Raw genomic sequence first — 17,175 nt, forward strand, 5'->3', positions numbered from 1 at the left:
CGCGTTTCGCTACACAACGACGACGGCTGACTGGCTCGGCGGTGGTTCGGTGTTATCTTCATTGTCCCGTAGTCGGGTTACGCGAACTGTTGGGCTGTAACGTAATTGTTTTTGACGCGGTAATTTTACAGTGTCGTGCGTACACACACGCGTCGCGGGCATATCGGGCACATCCGCGCCGCGAAGTGTCGTGATAACTGCCGTGCTTTTCCGTCTCTTCCCTCCGACCCGGCAACCAGTTTCTTTTGCTTTTCGGACGTCATCTCGCGGCCGTGCGACAGCCCTCCGCCGTCGCGCTCGGGAGTCATCTGCCAAGTCGCACGTCCTTTCCATCACGTCGACCAGGAACACCTCGAGCTGTTCCAACCAACGTCTTGTCTTGACGTTTTCTCTTCGCGATCATCTTCCGAGAGTCATCTCCGCGCGCGTCTCGATGGAACAGTCACGGTAGTTTCGAGATTGCTAAGCGCGGAATGTGTCTCGTCCTCTGCTTTAATCGTTTCTGGAAAGTTGCCACGTCGTCCCTAAATACGAGTGGTGGCGTGAGATCCATATGCATATCAGAAATTGTGAAACTTATTATTTCATCGCAGCGCTGCTGTGAAGAATTTTTTAATTTTCGTATCGAGAATATTTTTTAAATTAGAATACAGCTATTAAAACATTGAATTTGCATTGTAGACAATTTTACATGCTCTCTCCAGGAAATAATGGATATTCTGTATCCGAATTGCAAAATGCCCAGAGCGTGATAAGACTTGATCACGATAATAAAGTAAATCACTCAAACAACCGCTTAACGCGCGTTTCGCTATTTACTCGTCAGAAAGATTTATTGCGAGTCCATTTATTTAGTCCGACAATCGATGCATGTCGCGCGTTGCCAATGTTGTCGAAACCAAGTACGCGATCTCTTCGAAAACGCGTTACTCGCGCAAGGGAACGAGACAAGGCGGAACGGCAGCAGCCGCGGAAGAAGAAGACGAAGAGGCAGAGCGAAGAGAAGAAGATAAGAATATCGCAGGGGATGGAGAGAACGGAGACGGAGATGAGAGAGGCGTAATGGTACACGTTGCCGGAGAAGCTGCACCGCCCGAAGGAAAGAAAGCGGTTTGAGTACTCTCCGTCTCTCTTCTTCCCAACCCCCTCCGTCGTTCCGCCTCTGTCGCCCTCGCTGCCGCCATACCTATCACGCACGCACACACACACACACACACACACACACGAGCGTGCGACGAGCACGTAGTCATCATCCTCGCGATTTCATGTAAGCGTCGCGCGGACAACGAGCGCGAAGGTAACTTGCTACTATGCTTTGAGAGGAGCCCCCTCGGTAGAACCCCGCTATCGCGGCTTTGGTGGACGACCCGCAGAGAAGAGTTGCGCTCGTAGTAGTAGCCGGGAGCTACCATCGATGCTTGAGACGAAGATGATCGGCCAGCGCCCTCCTTCGAATCGGTGGGGCTTTCAGGACCGGCCGCATACCAAGGAGAACGTATCTCATACGGCTGCCGGGCTTGCGGCTACGTTCCGTCTCAACGAACCAACGACCGGGCGTCATCCGTGATTACTATTTTTGTCGGACGCTCGCTTCATCCCTGCACTTGTCATTATTAAACATATAGAGCGGCCCTCGCGATCCTCTGTTCGAATTGGTCCGGACGCACCGCTGCCGCGGAATGATCGTGATCTGTGATTATGAGATAGATAACGATCGCATTGGCTCTCGCGATCCCGAGATAACTCGGGATTTCAAGAGATTTCGGCATGATTTCGTTTGATTCTTTCGACGATGAATCAGGGTGAATGTTGATTCCGATATTCGCTCCGTTTATCAATCGTCAACGAGTCAGTGGACAGGAGACGTCGGACAATGAACGTATCGCGGTTGATGCTTCGAGGTCGACTTTACGATGTACACGCACGTGCGTAAGCTCTCGAGGTCTAGCGAGGCAGCGAACGGCAGCGGTGGCAGCGTCGGAGTCGACATCAGCGTCAGCGGGCCCCGCGGGCAACGTAAGATGAGGCCTCTACGAAGCGGCGTGGCGTGGCGTGGCGTGGCGTAGTGTGGCGTGGCGTGTCGTGCCACGCCGTGCCGTGCCGCGCCGCGCAGCTCGGCGCGCCGTACATGTTATTCGTGCTCCGCAGCGATCTCGCCGCGTATGCGTTCGTACGTGTAGTATATATCGACGTGTAACCGTGTGTATGGCGCGGCAGCGCCTCAGTAGCCGCCTCGAGGAGATGGGATTGCGCGATAGGCCGCGTGTCGAAAATAGAAATATAATCTGATAGGCTCATTGTGCCCCGAGCTACTCGGTGCTATCTGCCAGCACTACCGACGAATCGCATCAGCTACCTCCACACACCGGTTCTCTCTTTCTTCCCTTCCATCGTTGTCCCGCATATACACATCCGTATCCATCTTCTCTTTCATCAACGATCATCCTTCCTCTTTCGACTTCCGTCGAACGTCGCGTTATCTTCCACCGCGTGACGCTGCTGTCGTCCCTGAACGGCCTCTTTTTTTTTTTTTTTCATGCGCAATGACCTATGGAACACCATCGCGAGTGATATCCGTCGCAGCAATAATGCCGGTTGCACGGTTACGGTCGGCCGGAGTAATTTTTTGAGAGGAAACGACGAGAGAGTGAAAAATGATGGACGGTGCGGCGATAAGAAGCGCGGCAATTTTACAAGGACTGAAATATTCGGGAGGGAAAGCGTCAATTTGCGGGCGGGGATGGAAAAAATGCTACGATATAGATCTCCCGTAGTCCCGCCGCGGTTGAACCGTAAACCACGGAGTAGTGGGAGCGTGACCAATGGCATCGTGATCGTAAAGAAATTAGAGGGGCAGTAATGGTTTCCGGGTACGGTGCCTTCCGGTCGGCATACATCTTCTCCACGACCGGTCCGCGGATATGCGCTCGCTATATCGGGTTAGCTCCGCTGACCCTTCGCGGTAACAACGGCGGAAGAGCGGCATTTGTCTACGTCCAGCGGCCGTTTTCTTTCGTCCGATCGATCCTGACGTGCTGCCACCGGCAGTGGAGGATCGAACCGGGCGGTTTCGGACAGGTCGGTCGAGTCAGTCGGCAGTCCGCGACTGACTCGGAAGGCCAATTAATTAAAATTGGAAATTAATTAATCGTTCGTCGCACAGTGCGGTTAATATCGATGCAAGTCGAGATTTTATCGCGGCCTCTTTTATAAATCCCTCGTCGGGGCCGCGTGTCGTGTCGCAATTAAGGTGTCATGTCGGATAAAGAGATATAGGTATGCCGGCTAATTACGGCGTTTTCTGATAATTGACAGAGAGTCGGTTAATAACGAGTATTACATGAGCGTGTGCTCCGACATGCGTGCGAACAGCGTATTGGCGTATTGGCGTACTCGCTCTTTTCAGCGTTTCGCGTTTTGAGGCGATCAACGACACGTTGTCTAGAGCGATTCTCCGTGGCTTAATCAACTTGCGGCGATGCGAAAAGTATGACTGACTCGTGTCAACCGGTCCGGCGTACGTGATCGTTAGAATTTTCGTGTTCACTCGGTATCCGGAGTTGGCGCCGCTCGCTCGTTGAAAACGTGCGAGCGCACAAACAGAGATGCAATCAGCAGCGCGGTTGCGTCGAGTGCGTACGCGGCCCCGCGGCGTATCAATATGTTTTGTTGCATTCCCCGGTGCTGACATGCGCATTGTCGCGGAAACAACCGTGCATCAAGATACGCCGTTGTAACGAATTGCCTTTGAATCGGCTGTTGATTCCTTACTTTGTCGCGAGAATAACGAATTAATTGCGTAACGGGCTTATTTGTCCATTTGTCATCGACGCGACAAAAGAGAGCGACGTACTCTCGTTATCCTTTTGTCCAGCGCGAGGAGACTTTGTACATTTGTGTACATAAAAGGATTGCGACATAACGCAATCTTGACATGTTAATATTTTTAAAAGCGCGAATATGCGCGAGTGAAGAAACCATATCAAATTTCAATATTCTCCAAGTTTATGGCATATTTCACTTTTTAACAATTGTACAATACCTTGTGATTCTCTCGACGGCAAGAAATTGGAGTGCTAGGTGCTTGTATGGTATACAGCCGGAAACGGAAATAATCAGAGAGACAGAGAGAGAGAGAGAGAGAAGGAGAGGGAGAGAGAGAGAGAGAATGGTGGAGGTAGCGCGTTTCCTCCCTCTCCCCATGGTCCGTTACTGCAGAACGGTTCGTTGTTCGTTCGTTCGTCGTTGTGGATGCGCGATTGCGAGCGTAACGCGAAATGGAACGGGAGCTTCCCGGCTGGCCGGCCAGCCCGTGTGCGCACTGATTGATCAACATTGTTGCCGAATTAGACTCCAGCGAGATGGGCATATTGATTGGCAATCAGTGTCGCCCGGCCACAACGAAGCCTGTCCGTCCGGGAAACGGTTTGCTAACGCAAACACCGTCGCACCTGGATCACCACGCAGTCGTTTTTTCGCAAAAATACTGTCGCCGACGTTCCACCAACATGTTTGACGTCGACATCTACCACTTTTGCCCTGTCGGGCTCTTCGTTGTCGCATGGATTGATTCTGCGCAGAAGTAATGCTGCCGCAAAAACTGCGCGATATTAAACGATTAAAAATATCCACTTAGCCGTTAGTTAAATTAACAAACGATAATATGACATATTAACATTTATTATATAATATAACATATTAATAGCAATAATGCGCAAATTGTTAGACTTAATTAACCAATGTTACTAGCAATTTAGAGCGCTTTATTTTCATATTTTAAAAGGAGGAACATACTAAATAGATATTATTTTTTCAAGTGCTACGTAACTAACTATTTCGATAGACATTTCTAATGGCGATAATAATCAGGGGTGTGAGACTGTTGGCTTTTTGACACTCCCAAGATCGCTATCACGCATTCCGCCATAAAATCGCCCTCCAACGGAGAGTGGCGGAAAAGAAATCGTACATTGCAAAATCACGTGAGAGTGCGAATAACATCTCGATCAATGACAATTCCTGCGACTGGCAGGCCGGAAAATCGGCCTCGGCCAATCAGCGCGCGTACGAACCAGAAAATGATCGCGAGTCAAACGCGGGCATTTCCTCATCCGTTCGGCCAGTCGTGGATGCACCTGGGCGAGAAACAACGTGCAAATACCTCGTGACCTATGAGCGTAACGCGGAATGCCACTTTCGAAGCCGATGCGCTTTCATCGATGCGCTCGCACGCTCCTTTTTACGATCTTTACCGCGCGCAAAAGCGGTCTTTGCACAAAATGCACTGCCAAATTGCCAATACGGAAGATGCAGCAGCTATTTTAAAACTGTTACATTCCGAAGCGATAATGTGCAATGGTGTGCATCCAAAACTGACGGCTTTTATTTTATGATTTTAGTTGTCTCTCATTTTCCGTATTTAGTATTGTGGAAATTGTTGAACAATATATTGATGGACAATCTTTTGTCTGATCTAGCTAGGGTTGTTGTTAAAAAAATTTATTTAACCGAATGGAAGCTTATCGAGATAAATGTTGCGAGAACAAGTTGCAAGTATCAAATTATAAAATAGAAAGTAAGAGACAGAAATCCAAATATAATTATTTATAAAGAAAAAAATTTTTTGAATAAATATTTTTTATTATGTAACAATAGTTGACAATGAAACAAATATATCGCTGGTATTTTCGACATTTGTCTATCTTACCTAAGCAAAAGAAAGCTACCAGCGATCACTACTAGTAGTTTGTGATATTAGAAACCTCAGCGGTGCAGCGTTTATGAGTCGCGCATGACCACCGACAATGCTTAGCTGAAAGCCATTCGGCGTGCAACGTGCGTATCTTTTCTTATACGCGGAGGAAAGCGTTAGTCGGCCGAGTGCGTACTACAACTGTATAGATCACGCACGCCGCAAAAATCGTCGGTTTCGCTTGTCTAATGCGCGAACGCGGCTTGACAATAACTCCCAAGAGAAATTTCTGTTACGCGACTAGTTCCATAATTTAGGTTGCGAAAAATAAATATAGTACGAGAGGTCCTATTGGCTACATTACATCACGCGTGCATATTTTGACGAAAAACTTTCATCAATATTGTACATTTTTTTCTGTACAGATAATAAAAAAACTTTTTAACGAAAGACTTATCGGTTATCACACAACGAAGAAAATGTAATTCTTTCCAAGGATGGATAACTATTAAGCTCGGCCACTATCAACCCTCACATTGTTATTTCTCGAGGACTCAATCGACGGCCCATCTTTGCCAGCTCACCGCGTGAATTGTAGCCCGTACTCGGAAACGGTTAATACTCCGGTCGACCTCCGCCTTTTAGAGGACACCACGGAGGTGGGCGTAGAGGTCCGGGCAGATTAAGATCGAACGATCCTGCGGTCGATCCCGCGAAAGGACCTACGCACGAACGATTCTCGCGGCTCGCCCTTCCGACGTTCAGCTCGGTAAGCCTTCCTCTCGGCCAGATAAGCCTTTGGATTCGACCCCCAAGGTTGATCACCGATAGCCTGTGGCCCTAACGTACTCCGACGACTAGCTAGCACCCAGTTCCAAATCCTCTGGCACCCTCTCGGGCGAAACTGGCTGATGCCGGCGGCGAAAGGGCCGATTCGGAGTGAGAACGTCTTTGCTCCCTTTTCCTCACTCCTTTTTATGGCCTGTTAAATGAACTTCCCGTGCTCTTTTATATCGTTCAAGTTGATTTGCCGGTTTGTCTTTTTTTCTTTCTCTTTGCCGCCGATGCCAATTTATAAGCTGTTTGTGGATTTCGTTGTGCGTAGAAGACTTGTGAGTATGTATGATTTTTGTTACGATCGCGCTGAGCGTATCGGTGGTTTTAATCGCGAATTATCGAAAAAGATACAGATGTAACACTGGGCAAGGAATTTAAGGCGTCCAGTTGTAATTTTGATTTTTTCTACAAAAAAATATAAAAGTTTCAAACAATCCATCTCACTAGAATGCCGCTAAAATTTATAATATAAATTCTAACAACAAGCGTTTTTCGTAAATAGAATTATAGTTAGATTTTATGTAGAATGTACGGTAGAATTTTAAGGTTAGATTTGTTCCAGTAAAAAATATAAACGTGCAAAGGAAAAATGTTGCATTCTTTTTAGAAACAATTTGTTGTAATTGTAATGTAGTATTACAAGCACAAATCCACCTAGAATCATCGCAGTACGTTTTACAAAATTTGAAAATACTAAGCACATAATACAGCACATGCTATATTGCAGCATGAATGTCTCGGGGTTTTTGTTGTTACCATATGCTCTTCTTACACTCCTTCGCTTATCGCCAATTAATTCGCTTTTTATCATACATGAGTCGCATGAGAAATATTTTTTACCAAGTGAACATACATATATGTATATGTACGCGCAAGAATGTACTCGCCCGTAAAGGGTGATTCCGCGGCGAACGAGCTTTTCAGGACAGCGCGGAGAGCAAGCGAATAAGAGTCGGTAATTAGTCGAAATTAGATCTGCTTCCTAAAGAAGCGATACCTCTCTCTCGAGGACGTTCGGTTGGAATCGAGCTCGCGCGCGCCCCGAGGAGGCATCGTCAGGCATAGACAGGCAATTAAAGCCACTCGCGCTTAGGCTCGCGTCTTGCCAACTTTCGGTAGGCGCGGAGCGAGGTCTAACGACGCCTGGAATGCAGTTTCGTAGCGGGATGAGGCAGTGGGGAAGAAGAAAATGAACCGGGTGGAAGAGGAGCAAAGTGAATAGAGAGCGCGAGAGAGAATGAACGCGGGATGGGATGGAGAGGAGGAAGAAGAAGAAGAGATTTGGATCGCTGGCGAGGAACAGATAGCGCGCGCGCGCGCGCGCGCGCACGATCGTAAGATGACGTGAGGGATGAGGGAGGGGAATGAGTGGGCTGCCCGGTAGCAGTTTCCCAAAGTATCGCCATTAATAACTACCGAGATTATACGCTGTTAAAGCTGATGCTGAGGCTCGGCGTTGCTCGCCGCCAACCGCAACGTCGCTGCGAGAGACGTTGGAAACGAAGGCAGGCAGGCAGGCAGGCGGAGAGATGCGCGCGGTGTAACAGGGCTCCCATTTAATATCGCTTACTCGTCCGAGCTAACGGCCAGCCAACCATTCGCTAATTTCTTCGGAATGCCACCTAACTAAATCGCTGAGATGAGGTGACGCGATGGATTTTCGAACTCTATGCTTTCAACTCCCACGTATTTGTCACCGCTATATTTATTAGTAATAAAGATAAAAATTGTGTAAAGCGTAATGTTCGATGGAAAGTGAATTTTATTTTGCAAAAGCAAAAACTAAACGTCGAAATAGCGGTGGACTTCTCGGCTGTTTCCGAGACGTCGAAAAGTGACGAGCATTTCGTTTCCGCGACACGAATGCAAGTAGCGTATTTAGCATGTAAGAGGAAGGCGATCCCCCGCAGCGGGTGTAACACCGGTAAACGTGGAACGCGGCCGGGATTGCATACCGGCGGCGAGCGCGCGCGCGCGCTAGTCCATCCGTCTGTCCGACGTTCCTACGTCGAAGCCGGTGGCGGCTATTTGGACAGCCTGTCGACCGCGCAGACGGTCGGTGGAACACATCGGGGCAACAAACAGTACAATACAATATTACAATCCAGGCAACACACAGCAACATCCCACCGGCGCAGGTACAGCGCAGTGACAGCGCAACATATCAACCGCGGTTGTGCGTCGTTCGTTCTCTTTCCCCTTCTCCTGTCTCGTTCTCTCTTTTATATTCCGGCCGCCTCTCTTTCCACGGGGCGCTGCCTGTACCCTCCGCCACCCCCTTCGCGTCGTCTCTCTCGCACGTACCCCCCTTGCTCGTCCTCATCGTTCCCATCGCCGCGTTCGTTCGTTGTGCCGTCTCCATTCGATCGCCGTTCCGTCTCCGTTCCACCTCGTCGAGCGACTATATCTGATTGGCTGGATCATTAATCACCGGTGACCGCGCGGCAGCCCTGTCGCGTCCTGCAACTAAACTCGTGGAATCGAACTCACCGGGGTGTACGTGCTGCCGTTTTTCTCTTTGCGATACCTTTTTTTCTCCCCTTTCCCCCGTTCTCCACCTCCGCGTTCGCCTCCCTGTTCGTCTCTCCGTGTATTCCTGTTCGACCGCGAAAAATCCCGCAGTCACGACTTCGGGAAAGAAGAAAGTTCGATGCGTCTTATCGGATACGTCGTGATTGAAATCGGCCCGAAATTCCCAATCTTTATCGCGTTTCTTCGCGATCTTAGAGCATTCTTGGCAGGGAAACTTGTTTGAATATTTACCTCATTCACGAAGCTTTTTCGTCTCAGCGACACGGCTATCGGTCCGACGATTCTTTCAACGATGTCAATTTAATTCAACGACGTCATTACGTGTGGCTTAGTAGACGGCCGTGTTTGCGATGATCGGCAATCGCGTGTCATATCGGTGGTCAATGAGGCATGACGAAATTACTTTATTATTTGACGCTGACTGGTTGGCTACGAGCCGTACGATACTCGGTTTCGCCCTCGCCGCGGGTTAGCGTGGGTCTTAATCTCGGCAGGTTGCGAGCGAGGACGCGGTTAATAAAGCACCGAGTTATGATTGGCCGACTAACTCGATTAACCTGTCGGATAATTAATTTATTCAAGATCTTGCGAATCGATAAGCGCGCCAGGGAGGAGTAAATGATCGACTTGCGAAACTTTGCCGCTATTCGCCCATCGTCACCCGCCCGTTCGGCGCAGCTCGCTCCAGCTGCGAAACTTACGATGTCGTTAAAGCATCTGCCTTTATCGGCTCGGTTACGCTGCAGCGTTCTGCGTTACGAGCGTTTTTCACCACCGATCTTTAAATACCTTTTTCGTTACCGTGTCATTTTTCCGTCTCAATCACGCAACAACTTTCGATTTCTTTAATCTTATCTGTTTTCACTCGACTGTTTTCAATTATAAATATTAATTGAATTAAATTGGACAAATATTGACAACGGCGATAGATAAAAGCTAAAGAGAATGATAAAGAGACCAAAGGTGTCTAAATATTTTCACATCTTTCTATTAGGACTTTTAGTCTCGCGACAGACAAAAAGCGCGCTCTTACGAGAAATACTGTCCGTGGCAGTTTTTCGTCCGGCAGACGGTCAATCAATGTGATTCAGTTTGCCCAGTTAGGGTGACCGAACTGCACGGGATATTCGAAGGAGATACGACGGGTAGGGGTAGGGTCTTAGGATAAGGAGTTGGAAAAAAACGTGTTGGTCGCCTGTTACGACAAATTGGGAGCTGCCATCGTGACAAACCCAACATATCCTCAAGTGACCTCGGCTGCGCGGGTCCATCGGCGACCCCGACCCGATCAGAACGCTATGACCCCCGGAATCTCCTGGGGACACCTCTAATAGCCGGATTATCTCTCCTCTTGTGTTTCTTCCGCCACCCTCCCGCCTCCAATAAGGATAACGAGCCCATCGCTGCCCTTCCGAGGCTTCATCGTCTTTGCTTGCTTTCTTTTTTTAGCAAATGCTCGAATGTGCCGAATGTTTTTGGTCCTAATTTTTCTTTTCTTTTTTTTTTTTTTTTTTTTTGAGGAAAATATAATTTTCCGTAAGAAGAGATCTCGTGTTAAAACGCGGATTCTAAATTACAAATGTAAAAAGAAAAGGATAATTTCGATATTTGCGTTCGAAATGGAGATTGGATCTCGGCTGAGATACGCCATCGGAGCAAAACGTCGACGGGGCAGCTTTTTAGCTCCTAGAAACGCGGCGTATAGCGTTGGGTTATTCAATGTCCGCACTGTGGATGAAAGTTATTGATTTATCGATTGGTTCGTCAAGCGATTAGGAGGGTCTGTTGATTAATAGTCGACGTATGCCACAAGATAAACTGACGTACTGGCGTTCGTCGACTTCTTGTTTTTCCTCTTCTTCTTCTCACTCGGTCCCGCGTCTCTCCTTCCACCCCGCTCTCGAATAACTCGCGTCATGTAAGTTATTTGTACGAGAGTCGAACCTCTAACGACCGTGTCTCGCAAGACGATCGATGTTTTTGCTATTTGCGTGCTCGTATAAAACTTTTCGCTCACCTCGAGAATGTATTTGGAAATTCTTTTCAAATGGAGATTCCCTCTATTACTCGCGGTGATCGAGCTAAGAATCCACTTTTCCGAAAAGAAAAATCGATACTTTCTACTTTTTTCTAAAAATCTCAAAAATTGTTATCTTGAAATACACTTAAAAAATGTTTACATAATTTTGAATATAATTAAAAGAATTAATTAATATCTTATTTTGTGCAAATAAGCTAATTTTTTGAAGAATGAAAGTCAGCAACTGTCCCTGTTTTTCAGTATAAACCGAATCGAGTTTGCGCATCACGATTGATTTGAAGCAATTCTTAGAAAAACGTGCAAGGTGGTCGACGCTCGCCGCTCGTACGTCGTTTCGTACCATAATATCATTTCCGTCAAGTTTTAACGCGTTAAAGCGTGGAAGGAGTTACCATCCGGAGCCATCTCGAGTGGCTCATTTGCTGTCGTTGCTGTCGTTTGCTGCCGACGGCGAGGCCACCGGTGGCTCGAAATCCATTAACGTTTGCTGCGCGCTCAGGAGGCCGACCAATAAATTTTATTAATACATTCGTGGCAGAGCAATAACGACAGGCGGCATTGTGCGCATATGGACTCTGCGGACGGAAGAAAAAGAGAGAATGCGCGGCCTCTCTCTCGACTGTAAAGTCCGCGAGTAGCGATAATGGTAACGTTTTGCGGTAACCGGTAAACCACTCCCGCCTTCCGGGATCCTGGTGGCCGACCGGAGCGCTGGAACACGACTAATGCATTTGCAGTACCGAAGTGACAGCGGTGCCGACTACCAGACAACACATTAGTACTTTGTACACGAAGAAAAGCCGGCGTGCGACTTCCATTCTTGCGTAATAATTGAGTTACATTGCACCGAGTCATTCATTACTTTTACTTAAAAATCGATTACGCTAATATCGCTTTCATCGGGCGCATTTTTTTCTCATATATATATATATATATTTCTTAGGTGGTATTTAAATGAAAAAGTAGTCCCGCGCGAGATGCAATAGACTCGATATAACATTGTCGGATAGAAATTACTTTCAATGTCCGATTTATTAACGGCGCGATCGGTAAGGCGCTAATTCGTTATAATGCAAATGTTCGCAAAGTCCATTTGGAGAATACGCTACCGGATGAGATCACAGGCCTATGGATACGTAAGCGGTATTATAACCGCTACTTATATACATATTCCTCTGGAAATAACGAACCGAGCGCGGCTCCGATAATCTCCGTATAACGAGATACCATTTAAATATCAAATTTTGGGTCCGTCCACACGGCCGCTATCTATAGCCAGCGAGATCCCGAGGGAAACCATGATCGGTTTCCAATCTGGCAGACGCCTTATTACAGACTGGGCCGGCCGGGCTGGACGCCATACGGTTGCACGTGTCTACGCTACGAAGGAAGAGCAGAAGAACCTTACCGGGCATACATCCACTGACCAACCAACGGCAGCCGGCGGGCTTCTGGTCGTCGCGCCGCAAGAAGAGTCTCGAGAGACGCGAGAGGAGTTATGGATGGGGGGAACCGCGGTGGTGGCGGCGGCGGTAGCGGGAGGACAAGGGGGGATACCGGAGGCCGGGGCCCGCGCGTATGATATTAAACACTATAATTATTATTTAAATTCCAGTAGGATGGCTCCCGGTGTTGCGGCTTCTTCTTCTTCGTCTCTCCTTATTTCTCCCTCGCTCTGTCCCTCACTCCATCGCGGCTCCGTCTTTCCTCTCGCGTCTTCTCCTCCTCTCCCTTTGCCCCCTAACGTCTCGTCGTATAGCCGCGTAGCCACGCGCTTTTTGCTCTCGTATACCGGTCGCCCCTCGTCGACCGATCCTTTTGCTTTTTCCAAGTTGCTTTACTCCTGCTCCGCCCGCGCGTAGGCGCGACTCGGTCTCTCGGTCTCGTCTCGGTCTCGAAGCACGAGATCGTGCTTCGAGACCGAGACGAGAAAGAACAGTCGCAACCATAGACCCGATCTTATAGCCATTGCCACCATGAGATGGTTTATTGCCGGGACCTGACCCCATGTAATCACTATAAACTATAGTTCTTCTCTCTCGGGAAGGGCCCTTTCCTCCATACCTACGTGTTCGTATTAGGTGCCATTACGCGCAACGCGCGGGAGGCCAGCCCCTTTCCTTTTCCTTCTGCGCTATCATCCTGTTTTTTTTTCATCATCCCTCTCCATTTGCTTCTCCTCCTTGTTGATTTAGAAAATTTTACGGTGCACCGGGATCGCTCGGTTTATACGCTTGATTATTTTTATAACTGGAAGAGACAAGGGGTAAAAATATACGTATCTATTACACTCATTTTGATAGAATTAAGTAGAAAAAATTTTATACTACAAGCAATCTCTAGATACAAAATTTTTTTTATATTTTTGCGTGAAAAAAATGAAGAAGATATTGATTATCGTGCATTTTTAACAATTCTCACTTTTCCTTGTCACTTTCCTTCCATACACCTGAATATTTTTCATCTCGGGAAACGGTTAACGGATGTGGTCGAGTACGAGGATCTTAGAACACTCTCCTCTCGACTCGGTGCCCCCGACTTTGATGCAAATAATCTTCCTCCTCTCATGACTAAAGAAAAACAATGCGCCAGATTCAATACCGGTAGCGAGTCCGGTCTAAGATCACGCGTTGTGGGTGGGCCTCTCAACCGAGAGAAGAACGATAACAGCGGTGGCGGTAACAGCATCGAGAGAGAGAGAGAGAGAGAGAGAGAGAGAGAGAGCTACAGGGGTAGCATCGTTTCTCGGGGTTTCACGATCTCGTGGAGCTGGCGGCGGCTCCATTGGCTCTTATGGGAACGCAATAGGCTCGATAAAGATGCACGCACACCAAAACGTCTGTCGGTAACGCATTCTTCAAAGCCGTTCACGCGCGTCCAAACGCGCCATTCCCAGGCTTAAGACGCGTTATCTCGACTTATTTATCGTCATTTCTCAAATCTCCCGCAGCTATCGTTCACGTTTAGTATTTTTTTTTAGCGCAGCATATAGGGTTCATGCAACACTGAGTACACAAAGAAAATATGAGCGATGTGAGAGATGCTTTACGGGGGTAGCGTAGTAGCCGCTGCTGAAACAATTCCTCCGCGGTGGAGACCTCCGCCACAGGCTTGTTATTATTTGTACTATTGTTGGCTCGTGACTTGCAATCCGGGCCTTACCCACGAGCCAGCCGCTCGGCTGGCTCGACTCTTCGGCCCGCCCACAGGAAAACAAACATCGATGTATTGCCAACCGTCTCCACCACGTTTCCTTCCTAACATCCAGCTACGTCATATAGATTCTAATATAATATTCTACGAAATATAATAACCGTGCGTTTTAGCGGCTACGAATAAATCGATTCCACTTAATTCTATCGGTTAATTGGTAGTGAAATATGATAATTATTGTACATATTTTCAACACAGCGGTTGCGTGTGCGATCGTTTGCGGTCGTTGACTGAACCTAAGCGATTCGCTTAGAGAGACACGGCGAGTATCGGCGATTTGATAAGGATCGAGGACAATGTTAAATTCAACGACGTCAGTGGAACGCATGGAAATGATTTACTCTCGCTTTCGCGGCGGCTGACACACATTCGTAACAACCTGTTTAGGAATCAATGCGGCGGTCATTACCAACTTTGTTGCGTTATTCGACGGGGGACGCATTCGCGAGTCGTGGAATATATCGGCGACACTGGAAATCGTACGGCCGCTTATACTTTCGATTAGATCGTGAGAAAAGGGACTAGTTAAATGGAGACAAGCGTACGAACGGAAAATGTCTCGCAACGATCGTCGTCGTTCACGATCGATCTGCCCGCATGCCCGATCGTCGATCGCAGGCTCGCTTCGGTATCTCGATCGGCGGGAATACCTTGCCACAGTCGTTCGTTCGTTGCCTAATGGTGGGATCGGTAAGGAGTGATTAAATCGCAGATTCCTTATCTCACCTTACGGTTTCCACCCTGCTCCCTGGGCGGGAAGTGCCCCGAGGCGTGTACGAAGACGCTTCCCTTCGTCTCCTCCTTGCGCCGTCGACGTTTTTTGAGACGAGGTATATGTACCTCGGTGCAGAGGCGCGTCATTATACTCACGTCACTCAAAAGCTCTTCTTCTGCCCTGCCGGGGTCCGGAGTTATGAGAAACACGAGCCGCGAGGTAACCTGGCTGCTGCCGCCACCACCACTGCTCGCTCCTTTTCTTCTTCTTTTCCTTCTCCTTATTCCCTCCTTCTTGACGTCTCTTCTACTCACTGTTGGATCACTTGCTCGCTCTCTTCGAACAATCATTTATAACCACGCACGATAATTTGTGCAACGTGTTCTTCGAACAAAAAGCGATCGATAGATGTGCTAGATAGGCAGGGAACGCTCCGATGTCCCGCGATGTCGTTCGCACCTACAATGAACCGTACGCCTAGTGACACATCTTTAGCGTTAGTGCATGCAGACAAATTTTATCTGATCTTCTTCTTTGATAATTCGATTAAGATAGGATATGATCGTTCTCGTCGTTTGAATCGGTAAATCTTGATATCTTTCCAACACTACTACTTTCTTTAGCTCCAGCTTTCTCTTTCTTCGAAAAATCAAATCTCTTTCTAATATTTGTCAAAAGTAAAGTCGGAATAAATACATCTTAATAATAGTGGTTCAAAATAATTTGCGTACGCAACATTTGCGTGCGCTCGATACGCATTGGAATTTATGGAAAGACATTTTTGCTTCTCGACGCGATAGTCGTTGAAATAAGTGGAACCGGTGTGACTAATAATCAACTGTAAAAGCAAAGTCGCGCGGGCTGGTGCAATGCGTAGGCGAATCGAGAGTGCCAGGGCCCACGATGAAGAGGCCTCGCCCTTTCCTCGGCACTGTCTAACGCCATTCTTTCACTCGGGCTTCCCCCGCTTCGTCTGGCCGCGTGTATCCACTAACCCATAATTAGAGGCTTTTGCAAATTATATGCGCGAACATGTGTCCCCTCGGTAAAATATCGGCTTAATAATAACAGTTGGAGAGCACGGCAATTATCAAGACCCCTGAGGAGTGAGAAAAGAGTCTGCGACGTTCTTTTGTCTCCTCCTCTTCTTCCTCTGCGTGGAATTCCTTTTTATATCGCGCGAAATGTGCTATCTCTTAAATGAACAAATAAAATGGACAACAAAAACAAACGCAATATCAGTATATTTATGGCGTCAAATTGATAAAATTTTCAGAATAGATTTCTGCGTGATCAAACTCGTAGCCTAACATTATTTATCTCTGCAAATATTTATCTCGCGAGATAAATCCAAGCGAGTTTTGTTTGCGACAAGCGTGAATTAATACTAGACAAATTATAATAATAATAGAAAGAGAGATACACACATTAATCGCCTGTGTTCGTTTGTTTGCTGGCAAGAATGAAAGGCTTGCCCGGATCTCGTCTGTTATCGGATCGCTGTAAGAAGAGTTAAGTCTGGAAGGAGAGGAACTCTTTCTCTCTCTCTCTCTCTCTCTTAGCAGTATGTCTGCTGTTTTGTTAGTTATAATTATACAAGCTCGTTTTTCTTGTGAACGATCGTGTGGGCACAGCGTTGCGTTCGGTTGCGCGCTGCAGATCCTTAAGTATCCGGTGGCCATAATGCGCAACCGGGTACAGTGGCTTTTTATTGACTAATTGGTAATTAAGCTGAGTTAAACAGTGGGCAGCCAACGCTTTCTTGCCCGCCTCGAGTCGTTCTGCGACTCGCTAATTTAATTTGCGGTTTCGTCGCGTTCGTTCGTCCATGCTTGAGGAGTCGGACGACAAAGGCTGTTCATTCACTTCGTCACCGGTTATTCCGAATTTTTCGGGCAAGCACCGCCGAACGATGCTTAGCTTAGAAATAGACGCGCCAAACTTCAATTTTACGTTAAACAAACAACGAATATTATAATGGTGGATTTATAACTCCTGATTCAAAATGACTTGTGCGGACTACCTATTCGAAAAGCCTAATAAATTATAATTTAATGAAGTGATCCAGAATCAAATTGAAAAGATGTTTCTACATTCGTTGTTGACGGGATATTGCTTTTGTATATCCCCATTGTCACGCCGTAG

The sequence above is a fragment of the Linepithema humile genome, chromosome 7, assembly GCF_040581485.1.
Source record: "Linepithema humile isolate Giens D197 chromosome 7, Lhum_UNIL_v1.0, whole genome shotgun sequence".
NCBI classification, from domain to species: domain Eukaryota; kingdom Metazoa; phylum Arthropoda; class Insecta; order Hymenoptera; family Formicidae; genus Linepithema; species Linepithema humile.